This window comes from Ambystoma mexicanum, unplaced genomic scaffold (assembly GCF_040938575.1).
Source record: "Ambystoma mexicanum isolate Mex_15411 unplaced genomic scaffold, UKY_AmexF1_1 Mex_scaf31, whole genome shotgun sequence".
Lineage (NCBI taxonomy): Eukaryota > Metazoa > Chordata > Amphibia > Caudata > Ambystomatidae > Ambystoma > Ambystoma mexicanum.
Genome location: NW_027182446.1, coordinates 1,947,161 through 1,963,281, shown reverse-complemented (window position 1 = coordinate 1,963,281; position 16,121 = coordinate 1,947,161). Strand labels below are relative to the sequence as shown.

General features: G+C 44.7%; 1 protein-coding gene and 1 pseudogene across 1 annotated transcript in view; one reads left to right on the top strand and one right to left on the bottom strand.

Annotated features, from left to right (window-relative positions):
• Nucleotides 1-15,161, top strand: part of LOC138557996 (zinc finger protein 268-like) — a 145,636-nt pseudogene extending 130,475 nt beyond the window's left edge.
• Nucleotides 1-16,121, bottom strand: part of LOC138557994 (zinc finger protein 84-like) — a 343,267-nt gene that overhangs the window by 227,998 nt on the left and 99,148 nt on the right. The gene's annotated exons all lie outside the window — the stretch shown is intronic.

Below are 16,121 nucleotides of genomic sequence, written 5' to 3'. Positions count from 1 at the left end.
TGACTTGATCTTTTCCACCCCATCTCAGGGGGTCGGGGGGGGGGTTTAGCCTTGGGCTTTTGTTGTTTTTCACAATCGTTCTGAGGGAGATGACTCCTGCTCTACTTCTCACAGTCGGCAGCTTTGATGGAGCTACTGTGATGAGGGAGACTACGCCCAATGTACTCTTCAATCCTTTAATGCCAGTAGCGTGGATGGGGATACTTTGACGAGGGAGACTACTCCCAATGTACTCTTCAATCCTTTAATGCCAGTAGCGTGGATGGGGATACTTTGACGAGAGAGACTACTTCCAATGTACTTCCAGCTCCTGAACCATTAGCAAAGCTACTGCCAGTCTCGTCCTCAAGAATAACCTTGGCGCTGCAGATAATGCAGGCCGAATAATCGAAGTAGGGACCATAATCAAGCGCCACTCAAGGCTTTGCCAGTCTGGCTTTAAGCTAGAGACCCAGGCGCCGTTACTTAACATGTCAGTGGAACCAACAGTCTTATTTGGCAAAGCGGTAGAGGACGCCCTAAAGTCCACAAAGGAAGAATACGATCCCCTCAAGTTACTCGGGTAACTAACTGATAAACCTTCTGGCCAAAGCGGCAGGAACAATCTTCACCACTTTCGTGGCCAAAGTTCCAATAAAGGCTCCAGGTACGGACAAAATCAAAATTCTTCCTGGAATTACAACCAAGAACAGGCGTTACAGGGTTACCAGAGAGGCTGTGCAGATCCCGCGGCCAGGAGATCCTCCACAACTAGAGAAGGAGGAACACCACCTAAGCAATGACAGCCCGCTACAGGTCCCCTCCCATGCCTCCCCAGTAGGTGGGCGGATTTCACTCTTCCCCCATGCATGGGAGGGAATAACCACAGACAAGCTGGTGATATCTACAGTAGCGAGAGGTTGTGTGGAGCTTCTTCAAAAACCATCAAACCATCCCCTGCACCAAAGGAAGACAACAATGGAAGAGCAGCTCATCCTTCTCGAAGGAGTCAAGGACGCAGTAGAGATTGTGTCGTCCAACGAGGTAAACAAGGGTATTTATTCAACCTACTTCCTTGTTCCAAAAAAAGATCTATCCGCCCAGTGTTAGGCTTATGCCCTGCAAACACTTATGTTGTACATATACATATTTGTACTACTGCATACATACCATAAACAGACCACAATGCACACGAATATGAGAACACAGGGAAAGTGAAGGCAGGAAAAAAGCAGCACTATTACTAGGAAGTGGTCATAACCTAACTGATTATCTTCATGCACACAAATAATTGCTGTGTTTCAGCCTTGCTCCTTCCCCTGAGTACCACACACTGTGGGTAATAATGAGCAGCGCTCAGATACCTGAGGGTTCATAGCGCTATATAAATGCCAAATTATTATTATTATACATATGAAATGATGTCACTGAACCGTCAGGAAAGTAGTGCAAGGCCATATGAGAAGAGTAGCCTTTACAAATACAGTACCTTCTCACTGTGTAGTTGCTGACTGTCAGTGCGGAAAACCACCTGGCCTGCATATGTCAGTGCACACAAAAGAGGTAGCCACACATGTGATGTCATCGCCCTAATTGAGACCCTAATTCTCTGGATTGTAACAGAGATAGTAACTATCACAAATGTCAATGATTTGATATGTGTATGCAATGACATAATGCTTTGATACACATATTTTCTTCTGTAACAAGAATCATTTATTGATTTTGACATACTCCTATGAGAATTGTTTTTAGATATGTTTTTTGTCATTAGCACTTGTACAATTGAATGTTTAGCGATTTCATCATTTTTTTGCCATTGTTTACATTTAATAAAATACTGTTGATTTTTATGAAAGTTTGCTACTAATTGCCACTTCCGTAAGTACAACTTGTTACCTATATCTCTCTTATTTATAATTATTGCTTATCCATCCCGGACCTAGATAGAGTATACATGCCAAACGTATGTTCGTATAGTGTTAACCGGGATTCCTTTGATATTGAGAGTATGTCATCACTGATGTCATCAATGGCATTTGTGATGTCATCTTTTATTTTTATTTATATTTATATAGCGCGCAAGAAGCCCAGGGGCCTTGAGGCGCTGTTACTTGCAATAACTTAGTTACATGGTACAGGCATGAAAGCGATTGATAACACATTATGAATACTACAAGATATCATACTGTTGTTACAGATATTGCATTGGAACGTATATTACAACATATATGATAAGTATTCGTGCTGGTGTGTCGGGTCTTATGTGAAGAGGGTAGTTTTCAGAGTTTTGCGGAAGGTGGTGAGGGAGGCCTCCCTCGGATAGTGGGAGGTAGGGCATTCCAGTGAGTGGGCGCTAGATAGGGGAAGCTGGATCCGCCTGCTTTTACTCTTTTTACTAGTGGCACCGAGAGCATGTTGGTGTACGGTAATCTGGTTGGCCTGGTAGTGGAGACGGGGTGGATCCTTTGAGAGAGGTATGCTGGAGCAGTGAGGTGAATGCACTTGTGGGTCAGTGTCAGGGCTTTGAATACGATCCTTTCCTTTATTGGGAGCCAGTGGGCTAATTTTCTGGCTTCAGAGATGTGTTCTCTTTTAGCAATGCCTTGGGCTGCCCGGAGAGCATTGTTCTGTATTACTTGTAGTCTCTCTAAGTTTTTGTTGGAGGTTCCTAGAAAGAGTATGTTGCAGTAGTCTAGTCTAGAGCCGGTGATGGCTCTGGCTATGTTGGTGCAGTTCTCTTTGGAGAGAAAGGGTCTGACTGCGTTGATAAGTTTGGCATGATATGCAGCTGCTGAGGCTATTGCGCTGACTTGTCTATCCATGGATAGGCTGGAGTCCAGGTAGACTCCCAGAGTTTTGACAGAGTCGGAGACCAGAATTTTAATGGAGTCAATGGTGAAGTGGCTGAATTGGGCATCTAGATTTTTTAGAACCTACCAGGAGGAGTTCTGTCTTGTCAGAGTTGAGGCATAGACCGTTGTCTGCCATCCAGGCTTGGATGGTGTTGTAGAGGTTGTTGAGGGTCAGGGAGTCAGTGTCATAGTTCCCTGTGAGAGTGAGGAGGATCTGGGTGTCGTCGGCGTAGTTGGTGTATGAGATGCCCTTAGCGTCGAGGATGAGGAAGAGGGGTTGTGTGAAGATGTTGTACAGGGTGGGGGAGAGACAGGAGCCTTGGGGTACACCACAAAGTATAATGGTTGGTGATGCGGCGGCTAGGTCAGAGAATACTTGCATGGTTCTGTCTTGTAAGAAAGAGGTGATCCAGGCTGTGGCCTCTGGTGAGAATTTGGCAGTGGAGGAAAGGTGGTGGCATAAGACACTATGATCCACGAGGTCGAAGGACGCGGATAGGTCAAGGAGTAGGAGAAGTGCTGGTTTACCCAAGTCTCTAGCATCGTCCATCTGTTTTTTCAGGTCAAGTAGGGCGGTTTCGGTCCTGTGTCTGGGGCGGAAGCCAGATTGGTGGAGTCCAAGGAGTTTGTTCTCTTCAATGAAGTGCTGGACCTGCAGGTAGGCTGCTTTGTCCAATATTTTGAGGAGGAATGGGACAGTGGTGATGGGTCTGTAGTTGTTGGGGGAGGTTGGATCGAGAGTTGGCTTTTTCAAAAGAGGGTGTACCCAAGCTTCCTTGAGGGAGGCGGGGACTTTCCCTGTGGTAAAGGAGGCATTCACAAAGGCTGTTAGGAAGAGAGCTAGCGCTTCCGTGCAGTCTTTGATAATGGAGGCTGGGCAAGCATCACCTTTGCAGTTAGAGGGTTTGATGTTCCTCATTATGTTGATGATGTCTTTTTCCTGAATGGGTTTGAAGGAGAAGGGTAGGGGGGGATCCGGGGCAGGTGGTGGGATGGGGATATGCTTATTGGGTAAGGCTTGTTTAGTGGCTAGTATTTTGTTTTTGAGGAGGCTTAATTTGGTTAGCATGGCCGTTTGTATTTCATCACACCAGTCTTTGTCTTTGATGAAATTCTGGGGGGCGGGAGTGGGTGTCTCGAGCTCCCTGAAAATGGCGAAGATGTCTTTTGTGCTAGATTGGGCTTCCGAGATTCTGTATTCAAAGGATTTGGCCTTTGCTTGGGTGATTGCCTTTTTGTGTTTGGTGGATAGGGCTTTAAAGATCATCTTGTCTTTTTCAGAGTGGGACGTTTGCCACTGTGTGAGTGCGGCTTTTTTCTCATTTCGGAGTGTGAGGAGGTCAGGGGTGAACCAAGAGTTGGAGTGGGTAGTGGGTTTGGATTTGCGAGGTTTGAGAGGGGCAATGGAGTTGATAGCTGCTTTAATGGCAACATCATAGGTTGTTGCGAGTGTTTCTGGGTCTGATGAAAAAGGTGGTCTGAAGGCTGGGCCTTGGAGGAAGGGCAGTAGCCTTTCCTTCGTGAGCTGGCGGGAGCTTCTGGCGAGGCAGGGTGGGAGCAGTTGAGGTGAGGGGGCAGCAGGGGAGCTACTGGTGAGGATGCTAAAGGTGATGATGTGGTGGTTAGACCATGGGGTGGGATTGTTTCCTGTGATGATGAGTGGGCAGTTGTGCTGTGCTATCCAGTCGAGTATGCCATGAGTGTGAGTCATAGCAGTGCACAGTCGTGGCGCGAGTTAGGGTTGCTTAGCTTACCATAACTGGCGAATTTTAGGGGGTTTTCGGTTTTACCTGTAACCATAACGTCCCTGTAACCATAACGTCCATGTAACAACGCTTGTCGGTTGAATTGCATAGGTTTTTACTAGTGCAACGTAACCATAACGTTCCTTTAGCAACGTTTTTTGCCAGTGAATTTCATTGGTTTTTAGCAGGATACCCTTAGTTTGTAAAGAAGAACTGTGCACCATAGTGAAACTGCTGGAAGCATGTTAATGCACAAAGCAGTCACCGACTATGCGTCTCTTTGCGTACACCGGGTGGCATCCATCCTGCTGAGGAAGGCAGCTGCTTTGTTACATGGTGGTACCTATCACTAAACACAAAAAATATATACAAAGAGCACCATGTCGAAGAATGGCAAGGGAAAATAAAAAGCAAACAGAAGAAAGTCATAGGGAGGACACCATAAGGGAATGCATGAACAACAGAAGTAACGTCTACCTTCACCAATCATACTGCACTACTACTGTACATGGGAACAAAGAACTAACGGCCAGAGTAATGACTGACAAGTGCTAAAAGCAAGGGGTAAGGACCAAGGCCGTTAAGCCAGCGGTACGGGCTGCACTCCCAAACACCACTTGTGGTGTATAGATTCAATGTGGTTCAAAGCACAAAATAATTAACTTCTGTCAGTTTACTGCAAAAAATGATAGTTTAATACTTGATTTTCGTCATCAATTTAAGTAATTGTACATCTTAGAAAAAGCAGATGTGCAGGGCGAGCTCAAACAATTGGCCAATGCATTTCGGAACACTGTTCCTTCGTCAGGGCCAGCTCATTCACAAACTAATCAGATTTGAGTGCTAAAAATTGAGCAAACAAATCTGTTGGATAACCCACAATATGTCAGCAACATTAATTAATTGAACATACAGTAATTATAAAGCAAATCCACAGGGATCATAACATGGCAAGAAAATAAAGTCATCAATGTATACATCATCATCATCATGATTTAGGAGTTTTTCAAGCATGCCGGGTGTGGATACATTATGCCCAAAGTGGCCATATGGATGCACATGTTCAATGACAATAACCGCAATGAACAACACGATTTCAACACATACCAGGAGAAAGGTTACATGTAATAAAGAGTCCATACATGTCATGAACCATAAGATTACAAACGGATACCAATAGTAAAAAAGTAAAAATAATGTAAAAAATACATACGTGAAATCCCATTTTATGTGCGTGATGATAAACCGTGGAATTACAGCAAAGAAGGAAGAAAAGAAAAAGGTAGAAAAATGACCACCAAATATATCGTTTTATCTAATAGGCACCAAGTAATGACGTGACTATTTCAACACTGACCTTGTCAAGATACAGCATGGACTTGAATTTCACACCAACACTTCCAAAGAAAACGTGCTTGACTGGCGTTTCTATGCGTGTGCCGGCGTTTTACTTTGCGTGCAGACTCTTGCCTGGAAGAGACATGCAACGCGATTAGCAGTGTGTCAGAGTTACCATTTAACTAAAGAGGCACGGACGCCTACGAGCATAGTCGCTCATAAGAGAGCCATGCAGCGCGGCACCCGGCGTGTCATTATTTCATCTTATAACAAAGGCTCTAAAGTTGACATGTAGCGCGAGACGCGCCGTGTCAGAGTTCCATTCCATTAGAAGGGTTCAGATGCCTACGAGCACCATAACGCTCAATCTTGCTTCTTACCTGACAGTAGAAAGAAGGCGAGCCATGCGAAGACGCCACTAAGACGTGTTCGCGGTAGCCATAGTGCTAAATGTTGTGTTTGTGTCACGTTGCCAAGCAACACATGGAGCCGCAAGTACTGAGAAAGGCCGGCGGCCATGTTGGAAAGGCTGCTTGTGTGTATCCCGAGTATTACATGTCTGAGGTGTACACTCTACGTGAGCTCGTAGTAATAATGGCTGAGTACACATTGCGAAATAAAATAGGAGCGTAATTACATAACATTTCTACATGGATGAAAATAATGACAAAATAATAAAAGCAAAACATCACTACAATGTACTAAGGAAGCAACTTTCTGTAATGATTGCACAGGTGCTGCAGTATGCAATAGTACATAAGTATAACGTGTCATTTTGTAGCGCAGCAATGCCAAGCACCTTAGCGTGGCAGGAAAGAAATGTCCCTCATGATGGAATGACTTTGTATAGTAACCCCATTGGTACGCACAGTAGTGTGTACCGTAAATGATGTACAATATATTCCTGCATGTACCGCAAACACATTCTGTTTATCTGTAAGAAAACATATTGGAAAGGAAAGCATGGCATTGCAAGCCGCAACCCTTCCACAACAGCATGTATGCATAGCAAAGGAAAGAAACACTGTAGATACCAAAATGGACAGGCTGGAAGTCAAAGTGCAGAAATTGGGGAACAATTGTGCCGCCTTAAAGGTTGCGTACAAGGATATGTTTTGGACAAAATGGCACACTTGCACGTGTAGTCCTTTCCCATGTCGGAGGTCGCCATCCCCTCAAAGATCGTGTCATGGGAGACGTTACGGTGACACAGTAATCTCTTGCTTCCCTAACAACCGAGTTCTGCAAATCTGCATTTCCCCACAGTAAGTATCCACTTGTGCTACCCCTTCCCTTGCCTAATGGCTTGTAGGAATGTGCACAAGTGAACGTTAATAAGGAAAATGTTGCTAAGTGTTTGGGAGGTGTGTTTTTTTTCCTGAAATGGCGTTCTCACTCAGCGGCACACAGTCCTCGTTGCAATGCTCACAATTAAGAAAAAGGTAGGTGTCCTATGAACTATCCACAATGACAGGGAGGGAACCGTACAATGCCAGCAGGCTCCGCATGTCTGCATGTTGTCCACCACCTATCAATGCATGTGGTAGCGGATGTTTGTGCGTACTGCAAGTACACTCATGTGTATCTGTTCCTCTGTGTCCTGGTGACATCACCACTGCGCAGCATATGCGAAGGAACGTTAATTTGCTTGTGGCGTCCACTCACGTCCTGCAGATAGCTATGCAGATAAACATCCCACCTGCTGTACCCTATAAATAGGCAGCGTCTCCCAAAATATTCGGTGCACGTGTGGCGCACTAGTAGTCTGTAGAAATTTGGCAACAGTGTGCATAGTATACCCATGCGCACAACACAGTCAGCCCAAAACGTGTCCAGCAGACAGTCGTCCCAAAGCATACATGCCAACATTCTTTGACCAACAATCTATAGGAATCTTAACGTTTCAAAAATAGTAATTAGCATAATGATCACATCATGGAAAATTATGTCACATCAACTTGACCCGATGAAATGACAGGCAATGACATCACAGGACATTAAGTCACATGAACTTTGACCTTATGACATCACAGGAAATGACCTCAGTTGCCATATGGCCATGAAGAGATCACAGGAGCGGACTGCCTGGTGTGTTCTACCCCATATCCTCTGATGCATAATGATGACGAAATGTAGGAAATGAGTAAAGTGTGCATAATGTGACCTGTTTCTTCCTCACCAACATACATTTTCCTCTTCAAACATACCAATAACGACAATGTAAATCACCATTCACTTTGGATTTTTAGAACTGCATAAAACCTGGTTAACAATTTATTAGATCACAAAACTTGTACTTCTTTAGGAATATTAGGAATAATTTAATAGTTCTTAAAACAAACAACATGTCTGTAGGTGAAGACGAGCAAATAAATAAAGTGATAATACTGTACTCAGTAGGTAAATGCAATAACTGTTTTAAATGTGTAGAGGCCTAACAAAACCTACATTTTTAACAAAAGCCAAGTGTAAGTGGTGTTAATAAACCTAATGTTATATTTAAATAAATAAGCATCAGAAAATTGGGCCAAAATATGATGAAACATATAATACAGGGCGGGAAATTCAGGGGAGCTGGGATCTGTTTAGTTCCTGCTTGTAGCATAGACGAGTCTGGCTAGCTTGACACCCAACAGTCGCCAGGAGCTACATTTGACACCCAGACCAAGAAGTGCCACACAAGCACACCTATGTGAATTTGGGACAATCTATAAATAAACATTATGACATGTATATGCTATTTAAAGCATAAGGGGTCATAAATAATAGATAAACTGATATGTTTCCATCTTTTGTGGAAGCTACAAAGGAGGGGGCAAAGGAGTAGCTCTTGAAACCATTTATGGCAGAAATTGGGTATATTTCACTTTTAGCAATGTTCAAATGCCAACATACACAGTGGTTTGGCCAGAAGTCATTTGTAAGGTCTAGCCCCCGGGTCTTTTATTGCAATTCTTGCACTTATACTCTGATTACTTAGTGTCAGTCATCATTACTCATAGTCCAACTCTTCCTTGTCACACTACTTATTTAAAGCGATCTGCCTTCCCATAGGACCCTTACCCTTATTTGTTTTTCCAGAGTTGTAGCCCCTTGCATTCCGGGATAAAAAGCACCTGACATGTCCAAGAATCTGCCTGTCTATACCAAAGTAAAACAGGCAGTAAAATATAAAATGCATCCAAGGTTCACAGTGCTGCCTGATCGAGCCAGGGATGTCACTGAGTCTGTAAACAGCAGGGTCTATAGTGCATACGCAGATAGCAGCAATCAGAGATGAAATGCAAGAATGCATAGCAAACAATTATGAACAATAAAGTGCTAATGCTTGCAGCTATGTCGCTGACTGAGCCAGATCCGACCAATATTCACCCCTACTCAGCCACTGGTGTTTGCCTCCCCGAGCACTGAGATTGGTAGGAGGAGGTCTTTGCTTGCAGCTCACAGCCAGTGCCGGTGTTGCCATTCAGTGAGGATCCTGCTGCAAGGACCTCTGGGAGCTGTAGTCATCAGCTTTGCAGGGGACCCGCTCATACCCAGACCCACAGTGTGGCACTCTGTAGCTTTCACCCTTGTCCTTAGAGGTGCTGCCCCAGGTCGGGTCTCTGCTGATTGCACCCCATACCCTTGAATGGCGGAAGGGTAAGTGGATGTGGATCATCTGCACTGGAGAGGAGTATGCCTCATTCCTCACGCATACCCCATGCAGAGGAAGAGGGTGTGTGGAAGGCAACTGCACAATACAACACCTGCGAGGCTGAGGAGGAGCAATCCATATCTAGGCTTCCCAAAGTCCTCCTCCCACCAACCCGTTGCTCAGGCCTCCTGGAGGTTCAGGCCTACCATGGTGGGATCATCCGCTAGACATCCCTCCTGGGAAAGGGCAGTATTGACAATGGTAGCCAGGATCTAGAGTACAGAGAGGTGGGCATGGATAAAGTCAGCAAGGTGTGGTTTAATAGACCAAGCACTGGCAGGCAAAGTCATTCACAGTATCACACCAGGCTGATGCAATATTAATGATGCAGGGAGGCAAAGGGCCTGGCCCATCCACAGCTATTACTCGGGCTAGAATTACATTGCCAACTTGTGGGAGAATATTCAGCCGTAGGTTCCTGACAGTCCAGCTGAAAGCAGTTCACCAACTTGTGGAACAATGCAAGGATCTGGGGAAACATGTGCATTACATTTTTGCTAGAGGAAGATAATGGCAAAGATATAAGTGCCTCTTGAATGAACCAATGGACTTGGCTCTGTTGGGAGGGGTACTGGGTCAAGGACCGGAATCTGGCTCATTCTGCTTCCTAGTGAGGAACCTCATTGATGGAGTTTTTAATTCATTCAGTACCTAGCAATGAGGCATTTGTATAAATAATTAGGAAGGCAACTGGGGTGTTTTGGGGAGTTCGGGGAGTCTCTCATAAACTTTACCTCATTGCCAGAAATGTCATTCTATTGGTCTCTGACACAAGCTTGTTCTTTCTGTCACTCCTGGGTTAGAGGGATGGGTTCGGAGGTTATCTAGGTTTAAAGTCCATGTTTGAATGTAGTGCCAGCGTGGCCTGTGCCATTCTCACTGTGGGAAGAGATTGGCCATTTTCCTTTAATTCACAATGCATTCTTTATTTCCTCAATGGTGCTGTTGGTTGTATTATTCATATTTGGGCCAATACACATTTGCCCAAATGTAATGGAGTCATCAGTGATTACATAATAGACTGGTCGGACACATGGCCGATTGGTGACAAGCTGCTACTGACTTAGTGTCAAACGCCTGCCTTTATCATTTGTATATGGAAATTGGGAGATTCCATGTAATAATTGCTGAACAAATAAAATGATAGAACATATATACATGTTCCTGATGATTAAACTATCCATTTAAAAGGTTTGTACATCGAGCTGTATTTTGTTTCCTAATGTTTTGGATGCTAAAACTTTCTAAAGAAAAATATATCGCACTATTCCTGTTGCATGTTACCTCTGTCCCATTAAATGTTTTCAATGGAGCACCACTATTCTGCCACCCAGCAGGGTGCCTTTCCCCAATAGCAATTCAGCACTTCAAAGTCGTATAAGTTACTCTGTGAGATCATATCACTGCTACCGAGTAGAGTCGTCTTATTACATGTGCTGCCTGCGATTGTGAACGTGTTGAAACTAATAATGTGCATCTCCTTTTATATTAATAGGTGACTGATGCCCCAAAAATGCAACAACAGTGATTGTTAGATTCTCTGGACTAACGCAGTGAAAAGTTTCATTGTTAGAATATGCAATTTCCAAACATCTTAGAACAGTGCAAGTTTGGGGTCCAGTTGTCTTTTCAGAGTATTCAGGAACTCAGATTGAGAATCCTGTTGGATACATGAACATGATGGCTTCCGTCCATGCAACCCCTTCCTGGTAACATCCAGTAACGAAGCTTGTTCAGTCTGTAAATCCTTGGGGAGAGGGATATCTAGCAAGAAAATGACAATGTGATATGTGCAATAAGAAAATCACTTCTCATTTGTGCTCTGAATTAGGGAAACGGGTCAGTGAAAAAGGTCCACACCTGACAAAACAAATTGCAAATAAACTTTACAGATGCACAGAATGTCGGAGCAATTGCCATCTCAAGAACATACTTTTTGCCCTCATGAAGACATAGGTGAAAAACCTTATCAGTGCACTGAATTTGAGACTAGCCTCCATTTGCATGATACACTTATCTGCCACCATCAAATGCATAACAGTGAGAAACAACATGTCTGCAGTGAATGTGGGAAAGGGTTTGCTCAGAAGGGACATCTGATTAGCCACTAGAGAACACATACAGGCGAGAAACCTTATGCGTGCATTGAATGTGGAAAAGGGTTTGCTAGAAAAAAAGATCTTTCTTTCCATCAGAGAAGAACACATACAGGTGAGAAACCTTATGAGTGCACTGAATGTGGGAAAGGGTTTGTTACAAAGAGAAACCGTACTATCCACCAGCGAACACATGGAGGTGAGAAACCTCATGAGTACAGTGAATGTGGGAAGGTTTTGCGTGGAAGCAATGGCTTATTAACCACCAGAGAACACATACAGGTGAGAAACCTTATGGGTGCATTGCATGTGGGAAAGGGTTTGCTCAGAAGGGATCTCTTATTCGCCATCAGAGAACACATACAGGTGCGAAACCTTATGGGTGCATTGCATGTGGGAAAGGGTTTGCTCAGAAGGGACATCTGATTAGCCACCAGAGAACACATACAGGTGAGAAACCTCATGAGTGCAGTGAATGTGGGAAAGGTTTTGCGTCAAAGCAATTGCTTATTAACCACCAGAGATCACATACAGGTGTGAAACCTTATGGGTGCAGTGAATGTGGGAAAGGGTTTGCTCAGAAGGATTATCTGATTAGCCACCAGAGAACACATACAGGCGAGAAACCTTATGAGTGCATTGAATGTGGAAAAGGGTTTGCTAGAAAGTTAGAGCTTACTTTCCACCAGAGAAGAACACATACCGGTGAGAAACCTTATGAGTGCACTGAATGTGGGAAAGGGTTTGCTACAAAGGGCACGCTTACTATCCACCAGAGAACACATACAGGAGTGAAGCATTATGAGTGTACTGAATGTGGTAAAGGGTTTGCTCGGAAGGAACATCTTGCACTCCACCAGAGAACACATACAGGTGAGAAACCACATGAGTGTAGTGAATGTGGGAAAGGGTTTGCTCAGAAGGGACATCTGATTAGCCACCAGAGAACACATACAGGCGAGAAACCTTATGCGTGCATTGAATGTGGAAAAGGGTTTGCTAGAAAAAAAGATCTTACTTCCCATCAGAGAAGAACACATACAGGTGAGAAACCTTATGAGTGCACTGAATGTGGGAAAGGGTTTGTTACAAAGGGTGAGCTTACTAGCCACCAGAGAACACATACAGGTGAGAAACCACATGAGTGCAGTGAATGTGGGAAAGGGTTTGCTCAGAAGAGACATTTTATTCGCCACCAGAGAACACATACAGGTGTGAAACCTCATAAATGCACTGAATTTGGGAAATGTTTCAGTCAAAACAGTTCCCTTATTAGGCACCAGACAAAACATGCAGCCAGGGTTTCAGTTTAGTGAATGTGGGAAATACTTTAGTGAACAGGATGTTCTCATCTACCATGAGAGAGAGGACATGTAGGTGGTGAAATCTCTTCTGCAATTGAAGATGCTTCAGAGAGAAGGAGGTGCTTCTACAATGCTACTGAGTTTGGCATGGCTGTCTAATACTGTGACGAACCTGCCTCCACAGTGGTTCTCGGTTTCCTTTGGCACACAAATGATGGCTGATTATGATTGTTGAATCACTGCTGTTTGAAATGCATCCCTTCTGGAATGTTCAGAAGGGAGACTGTACCTTCTGTATTAAGGTAACCAGCCTATGGAACGCATTGCCTAAGGACCTCATGCAAATTAATGGGCACCAACATTTTGGAAAAAGACCCAGTGGTTGAATTAATAACTATAGACCCTCATTGGATATATGGGGTGTCCCCGCCCCTCCTATTTTACAGGTATGCTCCCAACTACTAAAATGGAACCCAGAGGGCATCTTGTCTTTTTCTGTACTCATATTATGCTCTTGCTACATAGATTCTTAAAAAAGGATTTAGGCACAGAGTGCATTTCCCTTCTCCACTCCATTGCACAGCTCTATCAATGTACAACCCTTACAACATACTATACTCAGAGGTTCTGCAACACATCACGACAGTTACTATCACAACTAATGCAAATGTATAGGGATAGAGAAGGTTTTCACAGGAGAGGGGCATAATATGCATTACATAACATGGAGTTATCAATTATCATTTCACTGTACCAACGTCTTAGAGCCAAGAATGACTACCATTTTAAAAAAGCATGTATTTATTTACACACATAAAAATCCCTCATACATTCTTTCTAGAATAACACGATATTCCAACTCTCCAAGTTCACATAGAATTCAAGCACATTTGCTTGGCTGTTAAGCATCAACTCTCTTCTAAAATCAATTCAATCTACTTGATGTCTTTAGTCAAGGACATTCCAAAACATGTCAAGCATATAAAGCCCTGTCCAACTCCACCTGGGGTTTAAATCTCCTTTCCACTGACAGACACAAGTCCTGTCCAGCCTTATCCCATCTGCATCTGATCGTCCTAGAAGGTCTGCGAAGACGCTTCGACCCATTGGAATAGTGGGATCAACTATTCTCGGCACCTTCAACAAACCCTGCCAGTAAGCCTCTTCGGAAGTGTCCCTGGGCCAACCAGTGGGCTGACCAGCTTACACGGAACATTTGCTCTGTTACCACCGCTGTTTCGAGGAGGCCCACAAAACTTGGTATACTGCTTGCTCTGTGTCCACGGCACCCTCACACCGAATTTCGTACACTTGGCATTCCCAGGTCTGAAGGGAGACGAGTGCGCCCGGACCGGAGTAAACGCGGTTACCGTGTTGCCCTGCTGTGGCAACGACCTGTGCAGGTTCGCTGCATTTGTGAACCCCTCACCCCCGAAGCCTGCCGCAGTGGAATTGGTCTGATTCCTCCACCCGGAGCGGAGAGATCGCCACTGTCCGTTTGGGAATCCTCGCTGCATCTCGGGAACTACACAGTGTCGAGACATCCATTCGAACCTGCCAGTGAAGTGGACTGTACTGGCGAAGTTTGGGTCTGCCTGCGTCAGGGACCAGTGAGTAGTCCTTACACCAACCGGTGGCACAGGAGCCCACTTTTACGCACAAAGTGGCCCCTGAGGGCCCCTTTCCTTTCCACAGCTATTGCGAAATAGCGACTCCATCCCGCAATCTCCAACTGCCTCTGGCCTCAAGTGGAGGCCCTGCTGGAATAGTGGAAACTTGTTCTTCATCGCCTAATCCACCTTCCTGAGCTGCTAGAGACCCTCGAAGAGACCCTATTTTGTCCATTGGCACAAGCGTGTGCATGTACTATTGAGCATAAGGCTCCTCTCTTCGTAGGGCTTGGACTGCCTCTTAGTTAGGTGTATTCTTGATGTCAAACTGGGTCTAAAGATTACTTGCACTGCCTGTTTTCCTCCCCATCTAGGTGGTCTACATATTTTGTGCTCTTAACCCCTTATACGCCTTTGGTCTTGTATATACATTGTACTGGTTGTGATGTATTGGTTTAATCTAGTGTTACTGTGATTCTTTGCTATGGTCTATGTTACAAAGGCCTTGTAATAAATGTGTCTATATTTTTAATATAACACCTGTCTGGAGTAATTTGTAAGTGTCCTTTTTTTGTGTGCTCATTGAGGTCTTTCAGTCACCCTCACCCCTCTTGAGACTTAGGGCCTCATTACACGGTAGGCGGTAAGGGTTAATGTTCACCGGTAATGGTACCGGTGACCGTTAACCCTTACCGCCTTACTACGAGGTCCCTTTTCGGGGTGGTACTTTAACGCCTGCTCTTTAGCAGGCGTTAAAACCCAACCCGCAAAGGGACCAGGGTGCTAATTACGGTACTGCAATTTGCGGTACCGTAATTAGCACCTTCCCCATTCCCATTATGCCCTATGGGGCAAAAATGGGAATCTGGAAGGGCAATGGTGGAAGGGGGAATTCCCGCCCCGCCAACCTTGGAATAGGGCGGTAATTCCCCTTTTCACCAAGGCGGTGCCGGTATTTTACCGGCATGGAGCAAGGTGCTAATAGCACCTTGCTCCACCGCCTACCATGTAATGAGGCCATTAGTCTTGACCGCCTGCCATAGCTACCCTGATTGGTCTGGCTTGTCCAGAGGTTACCCTGTTCCAAGAAACTAGGTTGGCCTTCTGAACCTCTGCCCCTCCAGGTCAGAGTTCAGAAATCCTTCTTAACAGTCTTCAAGCCTTGAACTATTGGGCATAGCACCAGATCCCAAATATAGCAATGTTGATGGGTTGCCCAACAGGGTTAACCAACTAGGAACAGAAGACCCATCCAGGGGTGCATTAGTTCCCCCTATCCCTTATTCTGGGAGGGCGTGTTAGGAAAGATTCTCTTTACTGCACCTTTCCTTCCATCTTTATGGAACCCCCAAACTTTTTGCTTTGATTTTTCAATCTGACCTGTACTTTTTCCTGCACAGTGAAGCCTTAAGCTTCACTCTACTGGCCTTTGCTCACATGTTTTGTGGAAACTGATATGTCCTTAAGGCTATCAGTACTGGGGAACAGTGTTTCCCT